The sequence below is a fragment of the Hyla sarda genome, chromosome 5 (assembly GCF_029499605.1).
Source record: "Hyla sarda isolate aHylSar1 chromosome 5, aHylSar1.hap1, whole genome shotgun sequence".
Lineage (NCBI taxonomy): Eukaryota > Metazoa > Chordata > Amphibia > Anura > Hylidae > Hyla > Hyla sarda.
The window spans coordinates 199,903,522-199,926,451 of record NC_079193.1 but is presented as its reverse complement, the minus strand read 5'-3'; positions in this window follow the sequence as shown (position 1 = coordinate 199,926,451).

Here is a 22,930-nt window from a genome sequence, read left to right as displayed (position 1 = left end):
AAGAAAGCAGACAGTGGGATGGATAGGTTAGAGAGGGGTCAGGACATAATGGCGGGTGGAGAGGAGTCCTGTGGGGGGAGGTTAAGAGCAGTGGATAAGGAGATTCATGCGTTACAAACCAGCTGTAAAAATAAATGTAGCCCGAAAAATTGTAATCCCAATAATTCAAAAAATTCCATTAGCCCCAATAACTCAATAACTACAATAAGCCCCTTTAACTCAAAAAATACCGTTAGCCCCAATAACTTAAATAACAACGTTAGACGCAATAACGCAAAAAATCCCATTAGCCCCAATAACTTAAATAATAACGTTAGACCCAATAACTCAAAAAATCCCATTAGCCCCAATAACTTAAATAGTACAATTAGCCCTTATAACTCAAAAAATGACATTAACCCCAATAACTCTGAAAATCCCATTAGTGAGACTACATGTGTAAAACTTAATGGAAATGTAAAGTGTATGTTCACAAATGCCAGAAGCCTAGCAAATAAAATGGGGGAGCTTGAGGCCTTGATACTGGAGGAACATATTGATATAGTTGGGGTCACTGAGACATGGCTGGACTCCTCGCATGACTGGGCTGTCAATCTGCAGGGGTTTACATTGTTTCGCAAGGATAGAATGAACAGAAAAGGTGGTGGAGTCTGTCTGTATGTAAGAAGTGGTATGAAAGTCAATGTGAACGATGCCATAGTGTGTGATGATTCTGAGGATGTGGAATCATTGTGGGTAGAATTACAAAAGGAGGGAAATACTGAAAAAATAATATTTGGTGTAATCTACAGACCCCCTAATATCACTGAAGAGATAGAAGGTCGGCTGTATAAACAAATAGAGAGGGCCGCCCGGGCAGGTACAGTGGTAATAATGGGAGATTTTAACTATCCAGATATAGATTGGGGCCGGGGGTTGGCTAAAACTACAAAGGGGAGAAAATTCCTAAATTTATTGCAGGATAATTTTATGGGCCAGTTTGTGGAGGACCCAACAAGAAGTGATGCCTTGTTGGATCTGATCATTTCCAACAACGCAGAGCTGGTTGGTAATGTAACTGTGCGGGAAAACCTTGGTAATAGCGACCACAATATAGTTACTTTTGACTTAAAATGTAGAAAACAAAGACAGACGGGGAAAGCAAAAACATATAACTTTAAAAAGGCAAACTTCCCTGGGTTGAGGGCTGCACTACAGGACTAGTGTTGCTCGCGAATATTCGCAATTCGAATATTATTCGCGAATATCGCATATTCGCGAATTCGCGAATTTCGCGAATATAGTGCTATATATTCGTAATTACGAATATTCGTTTTTTTTTTTTTTTTTTTTTCACAGTACACATCACAGTGATCACCCCTCTCTGCTTCCAGCTTGTGTGGTGTAAAGAAGGCTGTAATACTACTGTGTGAGACTGGCGTGCGAAAATTCGCATATGCGAAAATTAGCATATGCGAAAATTAACATATGCTATTTTCTGCATATGCGAATTTTCATATTTGCTAATTTTCGCATGCGTTTATTTTCGTATACGCGAAAATAAAACGAGGATATAACGAATATGCGAATATTCGCGAATATATGACGAATATTCGTCCATATATTCGCGAATATTCGCGAATTCGAATATGGCCTATGCTGCTCAACACTATACAGGACATAGACTGGGGGGAGGTGTTCTCAAATACTGATACAGAAGGTAAATGGGACATCTTTAAATCAACTCTAAATAACTATACAGCTAAATATATACCAAAGGGGAACAAATATAAACGATTAAAACTAAATCCTACATGGCTGACAAATGAGGTTAAAAGAGCAATAAACAACAAAAAAATAGCCTTCAAAAAATACAAATCTGATGGGTCAGCTATAACATTTAAACAGTACAAGGAGCTTAATAAAATCTGTAAAAATGTAATAAAAACAGCAAAAATTCAAAATGAGAGACAGGTGGCCGAAGAAAGCAAAACTAATCCTAAATATTTTTTTAGATATATAAATACAAAAAAACCAAGGACAGAGCATGTAGGACCCCTTAATAATGATAATGGGGAGGTTGTCACGGGCGATCAAGAGAAGGCGGAGCTACTGAATGGGTTCTTTAGTTCTGTATATACTATGGAAGAAGGAGCTGACATTGGCCAGGTCAGTGCTGGTAACACATCATATAATGTACTGAACTGGCTTAATGTAGAGATGGTACAAGGTAAGTTAAGTAAAGTAAATGTAAGCAAATCTCCAGGGCCGGATGGACTACACCCAAGAGTTCTTAGAGAGGTAAGTCCAGTAATATCTGTACCCTTGTTCATGATATTTAGAGATTCTCTGGTGTCTGGTATTGTGCCAAGGGACTGGCGCAAGGCTAATGTGGTACCAATCTTCAAGAAGGGCTCTAGGTCTTCACCAGGCAATTATAGACCGGTAAGTCTAACGTGCATTGTGGGTAAATTGTTTGAAGGACTTATAAGGGATTACATACAGGAATACATAGGGGATAATAGTATTATAAGTGATAGCCAGCATGGGTTTACTAAGGATAGAAGTTGTCAAACCAATCTAATTTGCTTTTATGAAGAGGTGAGTAGAAGCCTTGACAGAGGAATGGCTGTGGATATAGTGTTTCTGGATTTTGCCAAAGCGTTTGATACTGTCCCTCACAGACGTCTGACAGGTAAGTTAAGGTCCTTGGGCTTGGAAACTTTAGTTTGTAACTGGATTGAACACTGGCTCATGGATCGTACCCAGAGAGTGGTGGTAAATGATTCGTACTCTGATTGGTCCCAGGTTATTAGTGGTGTACCCCAAGGTTCAGTACTGGGCCCACTGCTGTTTAATTTATTTATCAATGATATAGAGGATGGTATTAACAGCTCTGTTTCTATCTTTGCAGATGACACCAAGCTTTGTAGCACGGTACAGTCTATAGAGGATGTGCATAAGTTACAAGATGACTTGGATAGACTAAGTGTCTGGGCATCCACTTGGCAAATGAGGTTCAATGTGGATAAATGTAAAGTTATGCATCTGGGTACTAATAACCTGCATGCGTCGTATGTCTTAGGGGGGATTAAACTGGCAGAGTCACTGGTAGAGAAGGATCTGGGTGTACTTGTAGATCACAGACTACAGAATAGCATGCAATGTCAGGCTGCTGCTTCCAAAGCCAGCAGGATATTGTCATGTATCAAAAGAGGCATGGACTCAAGGGACAGGGACATAATACTCCCCCTTTATAAAGCATTGGTACGGCCTCACCTGGAATATGCTGTTCAGTTTTGGTCGCCTGTTCATAAAGGGGACACTGCAGAGTTGGAAAGGGTGCAGAGACGCGCGACCAAACTAATATGGGGCATGGAACATCTTAGCTATGAGGAGCGATTAAAGGAGTTACAATTGTTTAGTCTTGAGAAGAGACGTTTAAGGGGGGATATGATAAACGTATATAAGTATATTAATGGCCCATACAAAAAATATGGAGAAAAACTGTTCCAGGTTAAACCCCCCCAAAGGACGAGGGGGCACTCCCTCCGTCTGGAGAAGAAAAGGTTTAGTCTAAAGGGGCGGCACGCCTTCTTTACCGTGAGGACTGTGAATTTATGGAACGGTCTACCTCAGGAACTGGTCACAGCAGGAACAATTAACAGCTTTAAAACAGGGTTAGATACATTCCTGGAACAAAATAACATTAAAGCTTATGCAGAATTATAAAACTACATCCCTTTCCCTTATCCCCTTACATCCTTCCCTTCAATCCCCTGGTTGGACTTGATGGACGTATGTCTTTTTTCAACCATACTAACTATGTAACTATGTAACTATGTAACTATATATGGGGTATTTCTGTACTCGGAAGCAATAGCAATGCAGATTTTTTTTTTTTTTGGGGGGGGGTTCTCCTTTTACCCCTTATGAAAAGGAAAAGTTGGGGTCTGCACCAGCCTGTTAGGGTAAAAAAATAAAAAAATTTGCACTAACATGATAGTGTTGCCCCATACTTTTTATTTTCACAAGAGGTAAAAGTAAAAAAGACCCCCAAAATTTATAACGCAAAATACCCCATATGTGGGCATAAAATACTCTGCGAATGCACAACAAGGCTCAGAAGTTGAGAGCGCACTATGCACAGTTGAGGCTAAAATTGGTGATTTGCCCAGGGGTGGCTGATTTTACAGTGGTTCTGACAAAAATGCAAAAAAATTAATACCATGGTGTCACCGCATTTTGGAAACTACACCCTTCATGGAACGTAACAAGGGGTAAAGTGAGCCTTGCCAACCCACAGGTGTTTGACGAATTTTCGTTAAATTTGGATAGGGAGATGAAGAAAAAAATATTCTTCACTAAAATGCTGGTGTTACCCTAAATTTTTCATTTTCACAAGGGAAAATAGGAAAAAAGCCCCCCCCCCATATTTTTTACCACATTTCTTCTGAGTAAGAACATACCCCATATGTGAATGTAAAGTGCTCTGTGGGTGCACTACAATGCTCAGAAGTGAAGGAGCGCCATTGGGCTTTTACAGAGAAAAGTTGTCTGGAATTGAAGGTCACGTGTTTACAAAGCCCCCATAGTGCCAGAACAATTCCCCCCCATGTGACAACATTTTGGAAACTATGCCCCTCACAGAATGTAATAAGGGGTACAGTGAGCATTTACACCCCACAGGTTTCTGACAAAATTTTCATTTGCACAGCCCACTGTTCCAAAGATCTGTCAAATGCCAGTGGGGTGTAAATGCTCACTGTACCCCTTATTACATTCCGTGAGGGGTGTAGTTTCCAAAATGGGGTCACATGTGGAGGGTCCACTGTTCTGGCCCACATGGCCCCCGACTTCTATTCCAAACAAATTATCTTTCCAAAAGCTCAATGGCGCTCCTTCTCTTCTGAGCACTTGATGTCCACACATGGCGTATTTCCATACTCAGAAGAAATGGTGTTACAAAGTTTGTTGGGCATTTTCTCCTGTAACCCCTTGTAAAAATTTAAAATTTGGGGAAAATCCAGCATTTTAGTGTTTTGTTTTTTTCATTTACACATCCGAATGTAACAAAAAGTCGTCATACACCTGTGGGGTGTTAAGGCTCACTGTACCACTTGTTACATTCCTTGAGGGGTGTAGTTTCCAAAATAGTAGGCCATGTGTTTTTTTTTTTTTTTTTTTTGCTGTTCTGGCACCATAAGGGCTTCTTAAATGTGACATGCCCCCCAAAAACCATTTCAGCAAAATTTGCTTTCCAAAAGTGACTCCTTCTCTTCTGAGCATTGTAGTTCACGCGCAGAGCATTTTACTTTCTAACATGGGGTATTTCCATACTCAAAAGAGATGGGGTTACAAATTTTGGGGGGTATTTTCTCCCATTATCCTTTGTAAAAATGGTAAATTTGGGGGGAAAAAAACTGCATTTTAGTGAAATATTAAATTTTTTTTTCATTTACACATCATACTTTAATAAAAAGTCGTCAAACACCTGTGGGGGTGTTAAGGCTCACTGTACCTCTCATTGCCTTGAGGGGTGTAGTTTCCAAAATAGTATGCCTTGTGGTTGTTTTTTTTTTTGCTATTCTGGCACCATAGGGGCTTTCTAAATGTGACATGCACTTCAAAAACCTTTTCAGAAAAACTCACTCTCCAAAATCCCATTGTTGCTCCTTCCCTTCTGAGCCCTCTACTGCGCTCGCCAAAGACTTCACATACACATATGAGATATTTCCTTACTCAAGAGAAATTGGGTTACAAATGTTTGGGGTCCTTTTCTCCTATTACCCCTAAAAATAAAAAAAGCTGGGTCTACAACATGCGAGTGTAAAAAATGAAGATTTAGAATTTTCTCCTTCACATTGCTGCTATTCCTGTGAAACACTTAAAGGGTTAACAAACTTTCTGAATGTCATTTTAAATACGTTGAGGGGTGCAGTTTTTATAATGGGGTCATTTATGGGGTATTTCTAGTATGAAGGCCCTTCAAATCCACTTCAAATCTGAACTGGTCCCTGAAAAATTCAGATTTTGAAAATTTTGTGAAAAATTTGAAAATTGCTGCTGAACTTTGAAGCCCTCTGATGTCTTGCAAAAGTAAAAACATGTCAACTTTATGATACAAACATAAAGTAGACATATTGTATATTTTCCTCACAAGCAGAGAGCTTCAAAGTTAGAAAAAAAATAATCAAATTTTGGAATTTTTCACCAAGAAATGCTACGAGTAGTGACAAAAATTTACCACTAACATAAAGTAGAACATGTCATGAGAAGACAATCTTGGAATCAAATTTATGAGTAAAAGCATCCCAGAGTTAATAATGCATAAAGTGATAAAGGTCAGATTTGAAAAAAATTCTCCCGTCCTTAGGGTCATAATGAGCTCCGCCCCCAAGGGGTTAAGCCCAATATCAGGCTCTTGGTTTTATTATTATTGATCATCAGTGTACTAATCCATTGCCAGTTTATTTATTTATTCATGTATTTATTTATTTATTTATATTATTCAAATTGGCAACATGTCTTTTAGACTTTTTTTTACACTTGTTCCCACTGGGTTCATATTTTACATTATTATTTGTAAGCTAAAAATAGAAGTAGAACAAGCAGACAGAAACAGTGTGATAAAAATATTTGACTATTTCTGTGTTTCAGACCCCCTTTTGGTTTTGGATTACAAATAGCTGTATTTTGGTCAGTATTTTAGATCACTATGTGAAAGTGATCTAACAGCAAGGTAACTACAAACAAACTACACACAACTAAATAACTATTCAGTCTTTATGATACTACAAGATAGAAAATTCTATGACACCAAAAAGAGAACCACACCAAACAATAAACAGAAAAGTAATAGAATGTACAAAATCAACTTTATTAATACAATTTAGTGATAAAAAATAGATATTAAAATTGGAACAAAGAGTAGATAGGCACTGGTGGACATACAAAGATATAGGACAATGGTAGGACCCCTGAAGAAGCGGCATAACAGCGAAACGATCGTTGGGGTTCAGGTGTAGGTATGGTTTGGCACCCTTTATTGCATATTTTTGGCAGGTATCACTCTTGTATCCTACCAGCTACCGTGGCATTTATTCCTTATACTTGCATATTTTGATGTATTTGTGTCCTACCATTGTCCTATATCTTTGTATGTCCACCAGTGCCTATCTACTCTTTGTTCCAATTTTAATATCTATTTTTTATCACTAAATTGTATTAATAAAGTTGATTTTGTACATTCTATTACTTTTCTGTTTATTGTTTGGTATGGTTCTCTTTTTGGTGTCATAATTACAATTACATACCTTTACCTACTATATATGTAGGGTTATATATACCTTTGGTGACATAGAAAATTCTATATGATAAGTTTTAGAGACAAAAAAAATACTAAGTTTAATAAAGAAGGGAAAAATATATTATCTTGGGTCAGGTAGAAAAGCAGCAATTCAGAATAAATGTATCATCATGAAAACAATATTTTATGACATTATGAAACTTAGAGACATAAAATACTGTTGGAATTGTAATGGATTTTACATATATATATATATATATATATATATATATATATATATATATATATATACTGTGCACACAGTAGTCAGCCCCTCCCCCACCAGTGCAGCATGTCAATCAAGATTGAACTGTTTGCAGAGAGATAAAATAATGTCAAAATGACATTTGGACATTTGAGGAGAAGAACAAGGCTAATAATTGCTGAGTGCTTAGAAGCAAATCAAGTCAAACTTGGGCATGACAAAAAACTATGTACACATAGACTATAAACACACACATATCACTAATAAATAATCAATAATGTGGGTGGTAATTTATTTTCATTCTGAAGTCTATATAAACCTCTGTGAAATGCTGTAATAAAAGGAAGGAATAATTTCTGTACTGAACAACATGTCAGTGTGTTATTTGCTTACTTCGATGCATCACATAATAATTGATTTGGACTGGAACAGATATCCACTAGGTCCTGAAGGAGAGTTTCACTTCAGTTGACGCCGAGAGACTCCAAGTACTGGTACCGGAAGGCAGTCGCGGGAGACAATGCATTAAGCCAGACCAACTGGATACAGACGGGACACAGACAAGCCTGATCAACTCTAAAAATACGGTAGGACCCATTTCTTATTGTAACCTAGCCAGTACTCTGTCTCCCCCACTTGGTCTGGCTTATGACTTAGCTGACTGGCTTGCAGCTAACACACTAGACAGGTAAAAGCTGAACCTGTCATAAAGTTGACCAGGTATGTGTTGAGTGAGTGTGTGTGTGTGTGTGTTTTCTCAAGAAGAGGGGCTGTGTCTCAGGGAGATTGAATAGGAGAGGGCACTAATAATTGCTGCTACAGATATTTCTGTTCTTTAGAGTATTAGTGGGTAGGTGCTGGACACCAGTAGTTCAAACAAGCCACTGCAGTAAAGCATGTCTTGAACAAGCGTGTATACAGGAAAGTATAACACAAGAAGTTCCTCGGCCTATAGGACATTTCCGTGACCCTCCCTGTCATAACTGTTTATGTATGTGAATGGGATCCCAGCCAGAATGACAAAAGCCTCTGAGAGATTGAGTTCCAGAGAAAGCTAATAATCAACTTAAGTTAATATGTGAGAAAAGATATTAGTGAATTTGGCAGGACGACAGTAGTTTAATAGAAACACAGTATGTAGTCTCTGTCTCTGATATGTGCACACTTACGGGATTTCTCTGATAATAAGACATCTCTGTGACTTGTCCTAGTATGTATATTGTATGTTATCTGTATGTATATGTGTTATGTAATTTCATGTCCAAATTGTGTCTGTGGATTAATGTTAGCAGTTTCAGATGGAGGTGAAGATTGCTTAAAGTGAATAGCCGAGGTTATCTGAGTGAACTATTGGGACTTCACCCAATCATACCAGAGTTATAGTGATTTTTAGACTGAATGTGTATTTTCCAATAGAGGATTGGGAGCAGGGACTATCTTTGGAAAAAATAGAAGGTGAAGCAAGAGAGAAGGGGAGTGAGCCAGTTAGGTGCCCCTGCCACCAAGAACAACCAGAGGACTGTGAGACGGAAGAGAAGAGTAGAGCAGCAGATCTGTTTGGGCTCCCACTGGGAGGTCAAAAGAAGTAAGGATGGGACAGAAACAGGTGAAGCCAGAGAGAAGAATTTTAGCATGTGATCTGGTGGCAGAGAGAGAGGGTGAAGAAATTGTGAAAAAGTTGGGTGAACTAATTAAAATATGTAATATGCAACCAGTAAAGGGAGGAAGGTTGCAGCCCAAAAAATGGCGGGAAATTCTCAGAGAGAAGAAAGGATTATTAGTTGATAATAACCTGCTGAAGAAGATGTCAGAAGCATGGTTTAATACAGCTAAATTTGTGCACAAGGAAAATTGGTTAGAACTAGAAATAGAATGGAGGGATAAGAAGGTATATGTGTACCATAAATGTCTTAATGATGAGGAAATTCCCCCAATATTTTAAGTCAGCCACTATAATGGCAAACCAAGGTGGATATTTTTTAATTGTATCCCCTGGCGAGATACGTGTTATAGTTGTGGTGCCCATAGGCCACACCCTGTTTCCTCCCCCAGTAATGACCTGAAAACACCTGCCCCTTCAGTATCCGGAAATGGCAGCCATCTTGTTATACCTGGAAGTATGCATACTTTCACTTCTGCCCCTGTCAGCCATCTTGGGTCACACAATACTCCTACTTCCCTTACTTCCGGCCCCATCCCTGGCAACTATCTTGCTATACCTGGAAGACCTACTCCCATGTATCCTGTGCTTAATCCTGATGGTTCCTACCATGTTCCTCCTACACCCATCCTCCTTCACTCTGTTAATGGGGAGGAGGAGGAGCAATTCTCAGATGACAACAAGACCAATGTAACTACCAGAGGGATAGAACCAGCCCTAATGCAGCCACCCCTAGTAGGCAGCCACGCTTCCACTCTGGGGGTTGCCCTCATAGCAGGTGCTCAAGCACCCGTGACCTGTCCCAAGCAGCAGATAGACCTGATTACACCCGGTTGTTTCCGCATGTCACCTTTTAATCCAGACAGCCTTTCTGAGACCCCTATCAGAAATACCTTTTATACCCCGAGGCAACTTGATGGACATGCACGGGCAATGCCCCTTCTGATGCCCCTACTATGTATGTTACTTTTAACCCATCCCAAGCAGTTACCCTTGTATCTAAACTCTCTGACCCAGAGAAACAACCAATGCCCTTTTAGGCTGCATTCACATCTCGGTTTTACACTATGTGTGCCGGATCCGGCTGGGGGAGGGACAAACCGGGTTCTAGGTCCGGTCACAAAACTGTTTGACTCCGGCCGGCTCATTAAAGTGAATGGAGTTAAGCGCTGGTCCGGCTGGGGTACGGGAGAGCACGATTTGCCCCTCCCCCAGCCGGATCCGGCACCCATAGTGTAAAACCGAGATGTGAATGCAGCCTAACCATAGGATCAGGGAAATTCAACAATCTTACTCTGCTTCATTTAAGGATCTACAGAGCCTATATCAGATTAAGGCTGGTGATGCTTACTGGCCAATTATGGAACCGCTTCTCCAGAAAGAAATTTACCCTAAGGAAACTACCTACCAGTCAGGCACCTACCTCTCCAAACACCTATTAAAATGGTCCCAAGACATATTAGAAGATCAAGCATCTAGTGTCAATGATATTAGCCAAGACAAAGGTGAATCTGTGGAAAAACACTATGCCCGTCTCAAGCAACTCTTTCATAATCTTGGATTTTACTCATCCAACAAATCACATTCACAAATGTTTTCCTCTGCATTTGTCAATGGCCTAAAGGACCCAGTAAAGAAGGGCCTTGTTCTATCACGCCCAGAATACAGAGTGCTGACACTTGATACCCTTCTTTTAGTGGCAAAAGGCTTAGAGTCTAGCCAAGCTCTCACCAAAAAACCTGCCCCTCTTATGATGAATGGGGATCCCCCCACCAACCCCCTGCCGCCAGGACGGCACCAACCTGTAATCTGCTGCAACTCCCACAAGCCTGGCCACTATAAACGTTACTGCAGATCCCTAAGAAGATCTGTGCTCCATCCCGATCATCGTGGCTCTCCATAAATCTCCAATCTCCACAATCCCATCAGATGTACTTGCCCATATACCAGTCAGTCTCTGGTCAACTGGTCCAGAAGACATTGGCAAACTTAAGGTCCCACCTTTCATGGTCACTCTCAAGCCAGAAGCCCTGCTGCCTAGAAAACCCCAGTACCCACTTAAGATTGCCCAATCTGAGTCTCTCTCTTTAAACAAGTCCAGGCACTGGTCGGCAATGGGGCTCTCAGCCCATGTACCTCCCCCTGCAACATGTCCCTATTCCTGGTCAGGAAAAAGACAGACAAAGGGGAACCTGGTACAGGTTGGTTTAAGATCTTAGTGCCATGAATGAAGCCACAGTACTAGACACCCCTATTGTTCCCAATCCCCATACTCTGCTGTCAAGGGTGCCCCCTACTGCAAAGTATTTTCCTGTTGTCGACCTCAGCAATACTTTCTTTAGCATACCTTTGGATTCCAGATGCTGGTATTTATACGCTTTCACCCACAAAGGGCAGACAACAGTACACTTGGATTGTCATGCCCAAAGGAGCTCAAAACTCACCCAGCCAGTTTGCTAAAGCCATGACTCTCATCCTATCCACCTGGCAAGAACAGAACCCATCAGTGGTACTTCTTAGGTACGTGGAAGATCTTCTTTTATGTGCTGAGGACCACCCAGAAAAACATTCTGAAAGTCTCCTCTGTTACTTAGCTGACCAAGGTCTTCAAAGCCTCAGAACAGAAACTTCAGATATGTTCCTTGGCCACTGCATCTCACAAGGCACCAGACGCCTTACTCAAAACAGAATGCAAGCTATACAGGATATCCCTGTACCAGCAAGACCCAAGGCTTTACATGCCTTCCTTGGACTGATCTCCTACTGTTGGTCATGGATCCCAGAAGCCTCTCTATTGATGCAACCTCTCTACAATGCTTTGAAGATGGATCCTTTGACCTCTCTGAGGAGGCTATCTCCAACTTCTGGAAACTCAAGGATGCCATCTCCTCAGCACCTGCACTTGGCCTGCCAGACTATGACAAACCCTTCAAGCTCTTTGTCTCGGAATGTGAGGGTCATGCCACTGGTGTCCTAGCCCAGTTTCACGGCAGCAGGACAAGACCTATTGGATATCACTCTTGCAGACTCGATGCTGTGGCCAGACAAGGCCCATCCTGCCTTAGAGCTGTCTTTACTGCAAAGGTACTCCTGGACAAAACTTCCGACCTGGTTTTTGGTCATGATCTCATTCTTCTGGCTCCTCATGACATCTCTGCAATTCTTAACCAGACTCAGCAGAAACAACTCTCCACAGCAAGACATCTCAGACTACAGTGCTCACTCTTGATACTCAACAATGTCACCCTCCTAAGATGCAATGTTCTTAACCCCTCCACCCTGCTTCCACTTCCTGAGGGGGGGAAATGAAGGTGATGAAGAGGATCAAGGTGAAGAGGATCAGGGTAACCACAACACACTTGTCATCTGAAAGTAAAACTCCACTGCCTAATCCAAACCTCACTATCATTGTGGATGGCTCGAGATTTGCAGGCCAGCATGGGAAATACCATACAGGATAAGCTAACATGACAGATACAGTCCTAAAAGCGAAGGTCCTACCTCCTACTGTCTCTGCACAGGAAGCTGAACTTCAGGCCCTCATCATGGCATGCAAATTGGCAGAAGGCCAAACAGTGAATATATATACCCGATTCAGCATATATGATTGGCACCACCCATAATTTTGGATTACTATGGAAAACCAGAGGCTTCCTGACAGCAGCAGGACCACCAGTAAAACACAAAGATCTGATGGATGCCTTTCTCCTCCCAACTCAAGTGGCAGTTCTGAAAGTGAAGGTCCATGGACAACTGAACTCTAGGGAAGCAAAGGTCAACCACCTAGCAGACTCTGTGGCCAAACAAGCAGCCAGAGACTCACAGTTAGTGAAAAGCAGAGTAGAGGACACCCTGATATTGGCCCTACGGACCCTACCAGTACTACAAGAGGCAGTAAGCTCTGAAGAAAAGGACATTTGGAAACAGAAAGGAGCCATGTTGAATAAGAATGGCCTATTTTAAGATAACAGGAAGCCCTGCTTACTAAGAAGTATGTACCCAGCAGTGGTGCAGTGGGCACATGGAGCTGCCCACTTGTCAAAAACTCTCATGAATGCCCTAATTTAAAAGTACTACACAGCAACCCAGGCCGTATCGAGAAAACACCCCTGAAACACTTGGCCAGACCACAGTACCCATTTCAAAGGATACAGATTGACCACATACAAATGCCAAAGAGCGGAAGATTTGAAAACACCCTTGTGGTAGTGGACATGTTCTCAGGGTGGCCAGAAGCTTACCCAACTCCTCAATGAAATAGTATGTCTGTAGGGAGTACCTGAAGTCATAGAAAGTGACCAAGGACCTGATTTCACAGCTACAATGGAGAAAAAAAATCTGGTCTGCCATAGGAGTCACTTTATCCTTCCATACCCCATATCACCCCCAGAGCAGTGTAAAGGTTGAAAAAATAAATGGCACCCTTAAAACCCGAATGTTGAAAATGTCCCAAGAAACTGGTCTACCTTGGCCTGATGGTCCACCCAATGCCCTCTATAGCATAAGATACACCCTTAGAGGAGTGCATTCCCTATCCCCCTATGAGATTTTGTTTGGCACTACCCCAAGATTAGGGTGTTACTATCCTCAGCAGTTACAAGTACAGTCTGATGCACTAACTAATTATGCGGCATCATTATCAAGGGAGTTGACTAAAATACATGTCCGCGTGTTTTCTTCCATTCCAGATCCTAAAGCAGTTGCTGGGACTCACAAGCTATTGCCTAGTGATTGAGTACTAGGGAAAAAGTTTATGAGAAAGAATCCTCTTGAGCCCAGAATTGATGGTCCATTCCAAGTTCTGCTGACCACGTCCACTTCAGTCAAGGTGGAAAGGAAGAACACCTGGATCCATGCTTCCCACAGCAAAAAGGTGCCAACGCCAGAAGACAAAGGAAGCAGTCCAACCCAATAATGAAAATCATACATATCCTTTGTCTAGTATCAATGGCGCTAAGCGGTCCAGAGATAGCCATAACTAGAAAAGAGGCACTAATACGGTTCTGGTTTAATTCAGTAAATACTAGACTTGTGCACTAGAAAAATGTTCGTTTAATTTCGTTTTTTCGTCTTGGAAAAATGTTTCGGTTCGGCAATATTTTCGGTTTTGATTTTTCGGATACATTCGGTATTTGGGTGTTCGGGTTGATTTTTTTTTGGATACATTCGGTATTCGGGTACATTCGGTAAATCTTTTTATTCTTTTTTTGCACTTTAGCGATCCTAAAAAATTACGTAGATACCTTTTTTATTAAAATTTCGTAGGGTACCATAAAAAAATCATAATAAAAAGATACAGTAGTGATGGAAAAAATTGTATCTAACGAAATGTATCTTTTTTATTATGAATTTTTAAACAGGGATCAATTTATGTGAGCGGATAAGGCATTAAAAATGTAGCCGACAATAATAAAAATGTAGTGTGTGCGTGTTTTTCACTTTTTTAAAAAACATTTTGTAGGTAGTACTACTACTCCCAGCATGGAACACACTCTTCCATGATGGGAGTAGTAGTTACCTGTACTAATTGACAGATCGCCGGGGTCCCTTGCGATCCTCTTGTATAATGTATAGATGCGGCGGCCGCTCTTCTATGGTCCCCTGCACTCACGTATATATATACACATATTCATATTTCCCGCAGGGCTGTGATTGGCCAGATGGTCTCTGTGTGAAATAGGAATATGTGTATATATAAGGCCGTGCAGGGGACCATAGGAGAGTGGCCGCCGCATCCATACATTATACAGGAGCGTCACAGCGGGTGTCAGGAGTGATACCCGCAGTGATCTTTCCTTTACCACAAGTACTACTACGCCCAACATGGAATACACTCTGCTCCATGCTGGGAGCTGTAGTACCTGCATTAATAGAGAGATCGCAGCGGGTGTCAGAATTTTAACTTGCTGCGATATGTCTATTAATGCAGGTACTACAGCTCCCAGTACCTGCAGTAAGGGACAGTTCCCAGCGGACGTCACTCCTCCTGATACCCCCTGCGATCAGCTGTTCTCAGGGCTACAGAGCCGGGAGAACAGCTGATGCTGAGCCGTAGGTATACATCGTATATCTACTGCCCAGCAAGAACTTACAGTGAGCCTGCAATGTGTATACAGTATACTCATTGCTGGCTCACTTAACCCCTTGCTGAGCTGTGCGCTATGCGCAAGCCCAGCAAGGGAAGAGTCAACTTACACTGCTGGACAGTGTAGGTTAACCCTTTGGGCGATATACACTATATACAGCTATCTATAGATAGCTGTATACAGTGTATACAGAAGACGAAGTCCGCTTACTTCCCTCGAGTACCGGGCAGGTCCGTGTAGCCCCGCCCCCTAGTGATGACATCATTAGGGGCAGAGCTACAGAAGGGAACAAGGCTAGTTAATCTGAAGCTCTGTTCACATTGTCCGTTTTGTATAATGTGAACAGACCCTTCTGGCAGTGTCTACCCAGACAGGGAGACTCCAGCTGTTGCTAAACTACAACTCCCAGCATGCCCAGACAGCCAAAGGCTGTCTGGGCATGCTGGGAGTTGTAGTTTTGCACCAATTGGTGGCTCCCTGTTTGGGTAGACATTGCATCATGGATGCTCTCCCCAGCAGACAGAGCCAAAAATGTCATAACCATTTTTTTGTGTTTTTTTTTCTTCTCGTTTCAGATCCGTGTATGCAGAGGATTACTGCGGATTTGATGGATTACGGCGGATATTTGTTTTTTTCTTTTAATAAAATGGTTAACGAGGGCTGTGGGGGAGTGTTTTTTTTTAATAAAATACTTTTTCCAATGTGTTCTGTTTTATTTTTTTTATAGAATTTTGAGTGATAGTAGTGGAAGCTGGTCTTATTGACTGAATCCAATACTAAGCCAGGGCTTAGTGCTAGCCCCAAAAACAGGTGGTAACAGGCTGGCGTTATTTAGGCTGGGGAGTGCCAGTAACAATGGTCCTCGCCCACCCTGGTAACGTCAGGCTGTTGCTGTTTGGTTGATATTGTGCTGAGAATGAAAATACGGGGAACCCTATGCGTTTTTTTATTTTATTTATTTAAATAAAAATAAATAAAAAAAACGCATAGGGTTCCCCGTATTTTCATTCTCAGCACAACACCAACCAAACAGCAACAGCCTGACGTTACCAAGGTGGGCGAGGACCATTGTTACTGGCCCTCCCCAGCCTAAATAACGCCAGCCTGTTACCGCCTAGGCCCAGGAGCGCCATTTTTGATGCTCCGGGCCTGTTGGTACTGGCTCTTCCCAGCACCCCTGAGGCGGTGGGTACCGGGGTAATAATTGGGGGTTAGCGCTAGCTGTTTTTGGGGCTAGCACCAAGCCCTGGCTTAGTAATGGATTCAGTCAATAAGACCGGCTTCCACTACTAACCCTGAAAATTCAATTTAAAAAAACACAACACATTGGAAAAATTATTTTATTTAAAAAAACACTCCCCCACAGCCCTCGTTAACCATTTTATTAAAAGAAAAAAATTATAATCCGCCGTAATCCATCAAATCTGCAGTAATCCTCTGCATACACGTATCTGAAACGAGGAGAAAAAAAACACAAAAAAATGGATATGACATTTTTGGCGCTGTCCGCTGGGGAGAGCACCCATGATGCAATGTCTACCCAAACAGGGAGCCACCAATTGGTGCAAAACTACAACCCCCAGCATGCCCAGTAGTAGTTGTTGTTTAGCAACAGCTGGAGTCTCCCTGTCTGGGTAGACACTGCCAGAAGGGTCTATTCACATTATACAAAACGGACAATGTGAACAGAGCTTCAGATTAACTAGCCTTGTTCCCTTCTGTAGCTCCGCCCCTAATGACGTCATCACTAGGGGGCGGGGCTACACGGACCTGCCAGGTACTTGAGGGAAGTAAGCAGACTTTGTCTTCTGTATACACTGTATACAGCTATCTATAGATAGCTGTATATAGTGTATATTGCCCAAAGGGTTAACCTACACTGTCCAGCAGTGTAAGTTGACTCTTCACTTGCTGGGCTTGCGCATAGTGCACAGCTCAGCAAGGGGTTAAGTGAGCCAGCAATGAGTATACTGTATACACATTGCAGGCTCACTGTAAGTTCTTGCTGGGCAGTAGATATACGATGTATACCTATGGCTCAGCATCAGCTGTTCTCCCGGCTCTGTAGCCCTGAGAACAGCTGATCCCGACATTCACATAAGGACGATTGCAGGGGGGTGTCAGGAGGAGTGACGTCCGCTGGGATCTGTCCCTTACTGCAGGTACTAATACTCCCAACATGGAGCACACTCTGCTTCATGCTGGGAACTGTAGTACCTGCATTAATAGACATATAGCAGTGAGTTTAAATTCTGACACCCGCTGCGATCTCTCTATTAATGCAGGTACTACAGCTCCCAGCATGGAGCAGAGTGTATTCCATGTTGGGCATAGTAGTACTTGTAGTAAAGGAAAGATCATTGCGGGTATCACTCCTGACACCCGCTGTGATGCTCCTCTATAATGTATGGATGCGGCGGCCACTCTCCTATGGTCCCCTGCACGGCCGTATATATACACATATTCCTATTTCACACAGAGACCATCTGGCCAATCACAGCTCTGCAGGAAATATGAATATGTGTATATATACGTGAGTGCAGGGGACCATAGAAGAGCGGCCGCCGCATCTATACTTTATACAAGAGGATCGCAAGGGACCCGGCGATCTGTCAATTAGTACAGGTAACTACTACTCCCATCATGGAAGAGTGTGTTCCATGCTGGGAGTAGTAGTACTACCTAAAAAATGTTTTTAAAAAAAGTGATAAAAACACACACACACTACATTTTTATTATTGTCGGCTACATTTTTAGTGCTTTACCCGCTCACATAAATTGATCCCTGTTTAAAAATTTATAAACATTTCATAATAAAAAAGATACATTTCGTTAGATACAATTTTTTCCATCACTACTGTATCTTTTTTATTATGATTTTTTTATGGTACCCTACGAAATTTTCATAAAAAAAGGTATCTCCATAATTTTTTAGGATTGCTAAAGTCCAAAAAAGAATAAAAAGATTTATCGAATGTACCCGAATACCGAATGTATCCGAAAAATCAAACTGTATCTGTATCCTTTTTATTATCTTTATTAGAATGAATTATTTACGTTCGTTTACGGATAACGAATGCATTCGTTATTTACCGCATGCATTCGGGTAATAACGAATGCATTCGTTGTTTTGCTATTCGTATTATCATGGCTATTCGGGAATGTTCAAAATATGTTTTCGTTCATTCGGATCGGTCCGAATGCCCAAAAACTGTAAAATTCGGTAATTTAGACATTCGTGCCGAAACGAATTGCACATGTCGAGTAAATACCACTGTAGCCATATGTGTTTTTGACACGTGTACAATGTTAGCTTGCTCAAGGGGAGCCGATAAATGGAAGTGGTATCGTGTAGTATATGGGGAGGGATATGTGTGTGTTAATGGTGGCCCATGGAGAGAAGATTGCAAGTCCTGGTCTGCAGTGGCCTGGAAATCTGGGCCCCCATGGGGTTAAAAACCTGAACAGTCCCAAGCTACAGGCAGCAAGAGCAAGGAAGGTAGACCTTTGTTAGACTGCATGAAGTTGAATCTTTCCTACTACCCCTAGTCACCATAAATAACAATGTGGACTGGATTAATTATATTTATTACAATCAACAAAGATTTGTAAACTTTTCAATAGAAACCTTCAAAGGACAGGCTGAACAGCTTGGCGCCACATCTATTATGAAGTTTCAAAATAGGATGGCCTTAGATATGATCTTAGCCGAGAAAGGAGGAGTATGTAAAATGTTTGGGGATACCTGTTGTGCATACATCCCAGATAACACAGGACCCAACAGTAAGGTAACCATAAAAAAAGTTAGAAAGCCTTTCATTGGAACTTAATTCTTATAATCCTTGCACTTATCATCTGTTGTGTGCTGCCATGCCTGAAGAAGTGTGAAAAATGCATGGACAATGTTACTCATATGATGACAAACCTTGACTATGAAGAATACAATGCCGGACTATATACCCCATTACAGAAATTCCCGAATACAGAATCATTGTATATATAAGAGACAGCATCTAAAAATCTATGTACAAAACCTGTGGCAAGGGGGGGTCATGGAATAGCCATGACTCATCTAACGTACAGCAAGAAGAAAAAGAGTTGGAGAAGTACATAGGACAGATGAGATAGGACTACATGTTAAGGAAAGAATGTAAAAATAGCCATTTTAAGGGGGGAAATTGTAATGGATTTAATATATATATATAATCATATATATTTTAATCGATAATGACTTATTTTACATTTGCTTAGTTCTTTGCTCAATATCAGCTGACCAGACAGCAATAAGCCCCTCCCTCACAAGTGCTCCGTGACAATCAAGATTGATCTGCAGAGAGATAAAGTAAGAGATAAAGTAATGTCAAAAGGACATTTGGAAATTTGGGGAGAAGAACAAGGTTAATAATTGCTTAGCTCTTAGAAGCAAAACAAGTCAAACTTGTGCATGACAAAAAACGATGTAAACGTAGACATACAACGCTAATAGTTAATCAATAATGTGGGTGGTAATTTATGTTAATTCTAAAGTCTATATAAACCCCTTTGAAATGCTCTTATAAAAGGAAGGAAGAAGTTCTGTACTGAACAACGTGTCAGTGTGTTATTCACTTACTTCAATGCATGCATCAGATAATAATTGATTTGGACGGGAACAGATATCCACTAGGTCCTGAAGGAGAGTTCCCTTCAGAATGGTATAAAAAAGCTTTCATATATTTGATCATTACAATCATTACAATGACACATGCCTGGGATATGAGAAGAGGACACTCACAGAGCCTAAACCTTCTATGAGCATTGGACCACATCATCCGTAACTGCACTGAGTTTTTCCCAAATCATATTCATATGAATGCAAGAGAATGCCGTGGAGAACTGAAGAGAGTCAGACTTCTACTTGGAGGCTATATGAATTCTTGCTGCACATAACATATACAGGATCATAGTAGATTTATGTTTAGGCATATTAATGGGTTTATCTCCAAGTAAGTAGATTGACAGACACTTGGGGAAATATCACTAGCCTATCTGAGAACTTGATTCAGGAAGGTCACATATGTTTGGCACAACTACCGTATATGGTAGAATGAACCCACGGCTTAGCATCCTCTAAAGCATAAAGAGAATAAAGCAGGATAGATTGCATGAGGTCTGGTGGGGAGATAATAGCAGCAATCAAGTGTTATCAAAGAGGTTTCCATTACTGAAGCCTAAGGCTATGTTCACACACCAGAAATTCTGCATGAAAAGTCTGCATTCATTTATAGCCAAGACACTTCAATGGGATTCTGCTGTCCCATTCAAACAGCAGAATTTCTTGTGCAAAATCTGCAACAGGGCCCTATGTACCAATTAAAATATTGGTATCATGTGGCAGATGTACTTTGAGGCCCCCTTAGGCACCAAGGCCCTGGTCTGACTACTACCTCTGCACTCCATATAGCTATTCCCCTGGTGAGGACTAGAGTTGTAACAATGGATACTGTGGGGATAAACAGGTACATATAGCATGCTTTTAGTTCTTTTTTACCTAAATGTGAAGTGTTGGGAAAATATTTTAAATAAAGTGGGCAACCCCTTTTGAGAATAAACTTAAGTTCTCTTGCATAATTCAGCCCCTTTCATATTTTCAATGCCTGGTTTGGCACAATGGATTTACACATAATGTTCTAAAGCTTTGAGCATGCTCCCTAGCATTTTTAGAATATTGTGAAAGTTTAAATGATTTAACCATAATCTGTGTGTTTAACCATAATAATGTGTTTACATGTACCCTGTATTGTAATAGAATGTTCAATAGGATATTTTATTGCAGAAACAAGGAAGAAATGCCAGCGAGGTAAAGCGGATCCCAGATTTATTAAATGGATAAAAACAGGAACGGTAAATACAGGGTTACGCGTTTCAGGCGTGTAACAGGACGCCCTTAGTCATGTATGACTAAGGGCGTCCTGTTACACGCCTGAAACGCGTAACCCTGTATTTACCGTTCCTGTTTTTATCCATTTAATAAATCTGGGATCCGCTTTACCTCGCTGGCATTTCTTCCTTGTTTCTGCATTTGGTGCTGCCATACACCTGCCGTGCGTTGGTTTTGGGAGGATGGTCCGGTGGTAGCTGATCAGCTCGCACTTTACCGATATTTTATTGCATATGGTATGTTATTGTATTTCTTAATTGATTGCTATCATATGACTTTGCCTACTTGGTGATATTCCTCCAGTGTGTAACTGAATGCTTTGTTTGCAAATTACTTTACTTTAACTCTTTGGTTGAACAAAGGACCACGTTTTTTTAATCATTTGCTAAGTTACAGTGCTTCCTATGTTGGGCAGCTCAGGGGTGGAGTTGGGGGGTTAATACTTATTGTAATTAAAGAGATGTTGCAGTATGTGAAGACTTATTTTCAGGCAAAGCTGTATGGGACTAAATATGGAAATTAGCTGTTTTGTTCCTTTTGGAAAAGAGATAATTTGCATGTTTTTTTTGCGAGATAGAAAGATATATGGACATTATATTTCAAGAATGAACATATTTATGCTTGTCACATTATATAAATGTTGTTATTTTAAATCCCACATGAGCAATGAATTCATACAAGATCAAAATTAATTAAAAAAAGCTACAAGCAAAAGTTTTGTACAGAAAAGTAAATTAACATGTTAAATTAAAATGTTTTCACAAATAATCTTAAACAATCATAAATCATCTTAGAAATGATATACATGAAGTGCAATGAATTCAAACAAGTGTTACTTTCTTTAAATACTTGCACAGTATTTTTGTTAATTTAATATTCTAAAGTGAAAACAAATGCAAAAATGTGCTTAATAGAATTGATTCCTATTACATTAAATATATTTATACCAATGTTCTTGTCTTTTATTTATTCTTATTTTTGGCAACAGAATTATACTTTTTAATGCAATCCATCCTTATTTTTTCCCCATCTACTTGCCACTCTTTTTAAGGCCCAAGAATGGATTCGAAAAGAAAAGTCTGTTACAACATTATGAAGCTGTTTATTATTTGCATAATTATTAAACCTTTCCTAGAAACATGTTCATTTGTCTTTTGTTTCTCTAAAATTCTTTTTGTTTCATTAAAATCCATACATATTTGATAGAAAATAGCTGCAGTTAGAGATACAGTAAATATACAGTATGTGCTGTACCACCTTTTTAACAAATCTGGCACAGTTTACACAAAATAAGGAAAATTTAGTTTTGAATATCCACACAACTGAACAAGTAGCTCACATCCGGCACTACCTCTAGATCACTGTTCACATCATCTCTATTAGGAGAGCCAATCAATTACCTCCGACCTGACTTAAGCACTGGTCACTTCATAATACAGCAAGTTCAAACAAAAAATGATGATGTCATGATTGCAGAAGCATTCCCAAGTACCCTTTGCTGCCTGCATATCTGTGCATGCGTGTTGATACAACAAACTGAAAGAAATGTTTTATAGTGATGAGTGCCCTTTTTATGTTTATTTTTGTGTGAACGGTCAATTTTGAATATTCTGACACACATGGCATATTTGCAGAAATGGTTGTCATTGTGGGACTTTCTGAAATCCAGGTGTTTTTTTTTTTCTGTAGAAACAACCCAATCTAATATCAGAATGCCTGGGAACAATTGCTT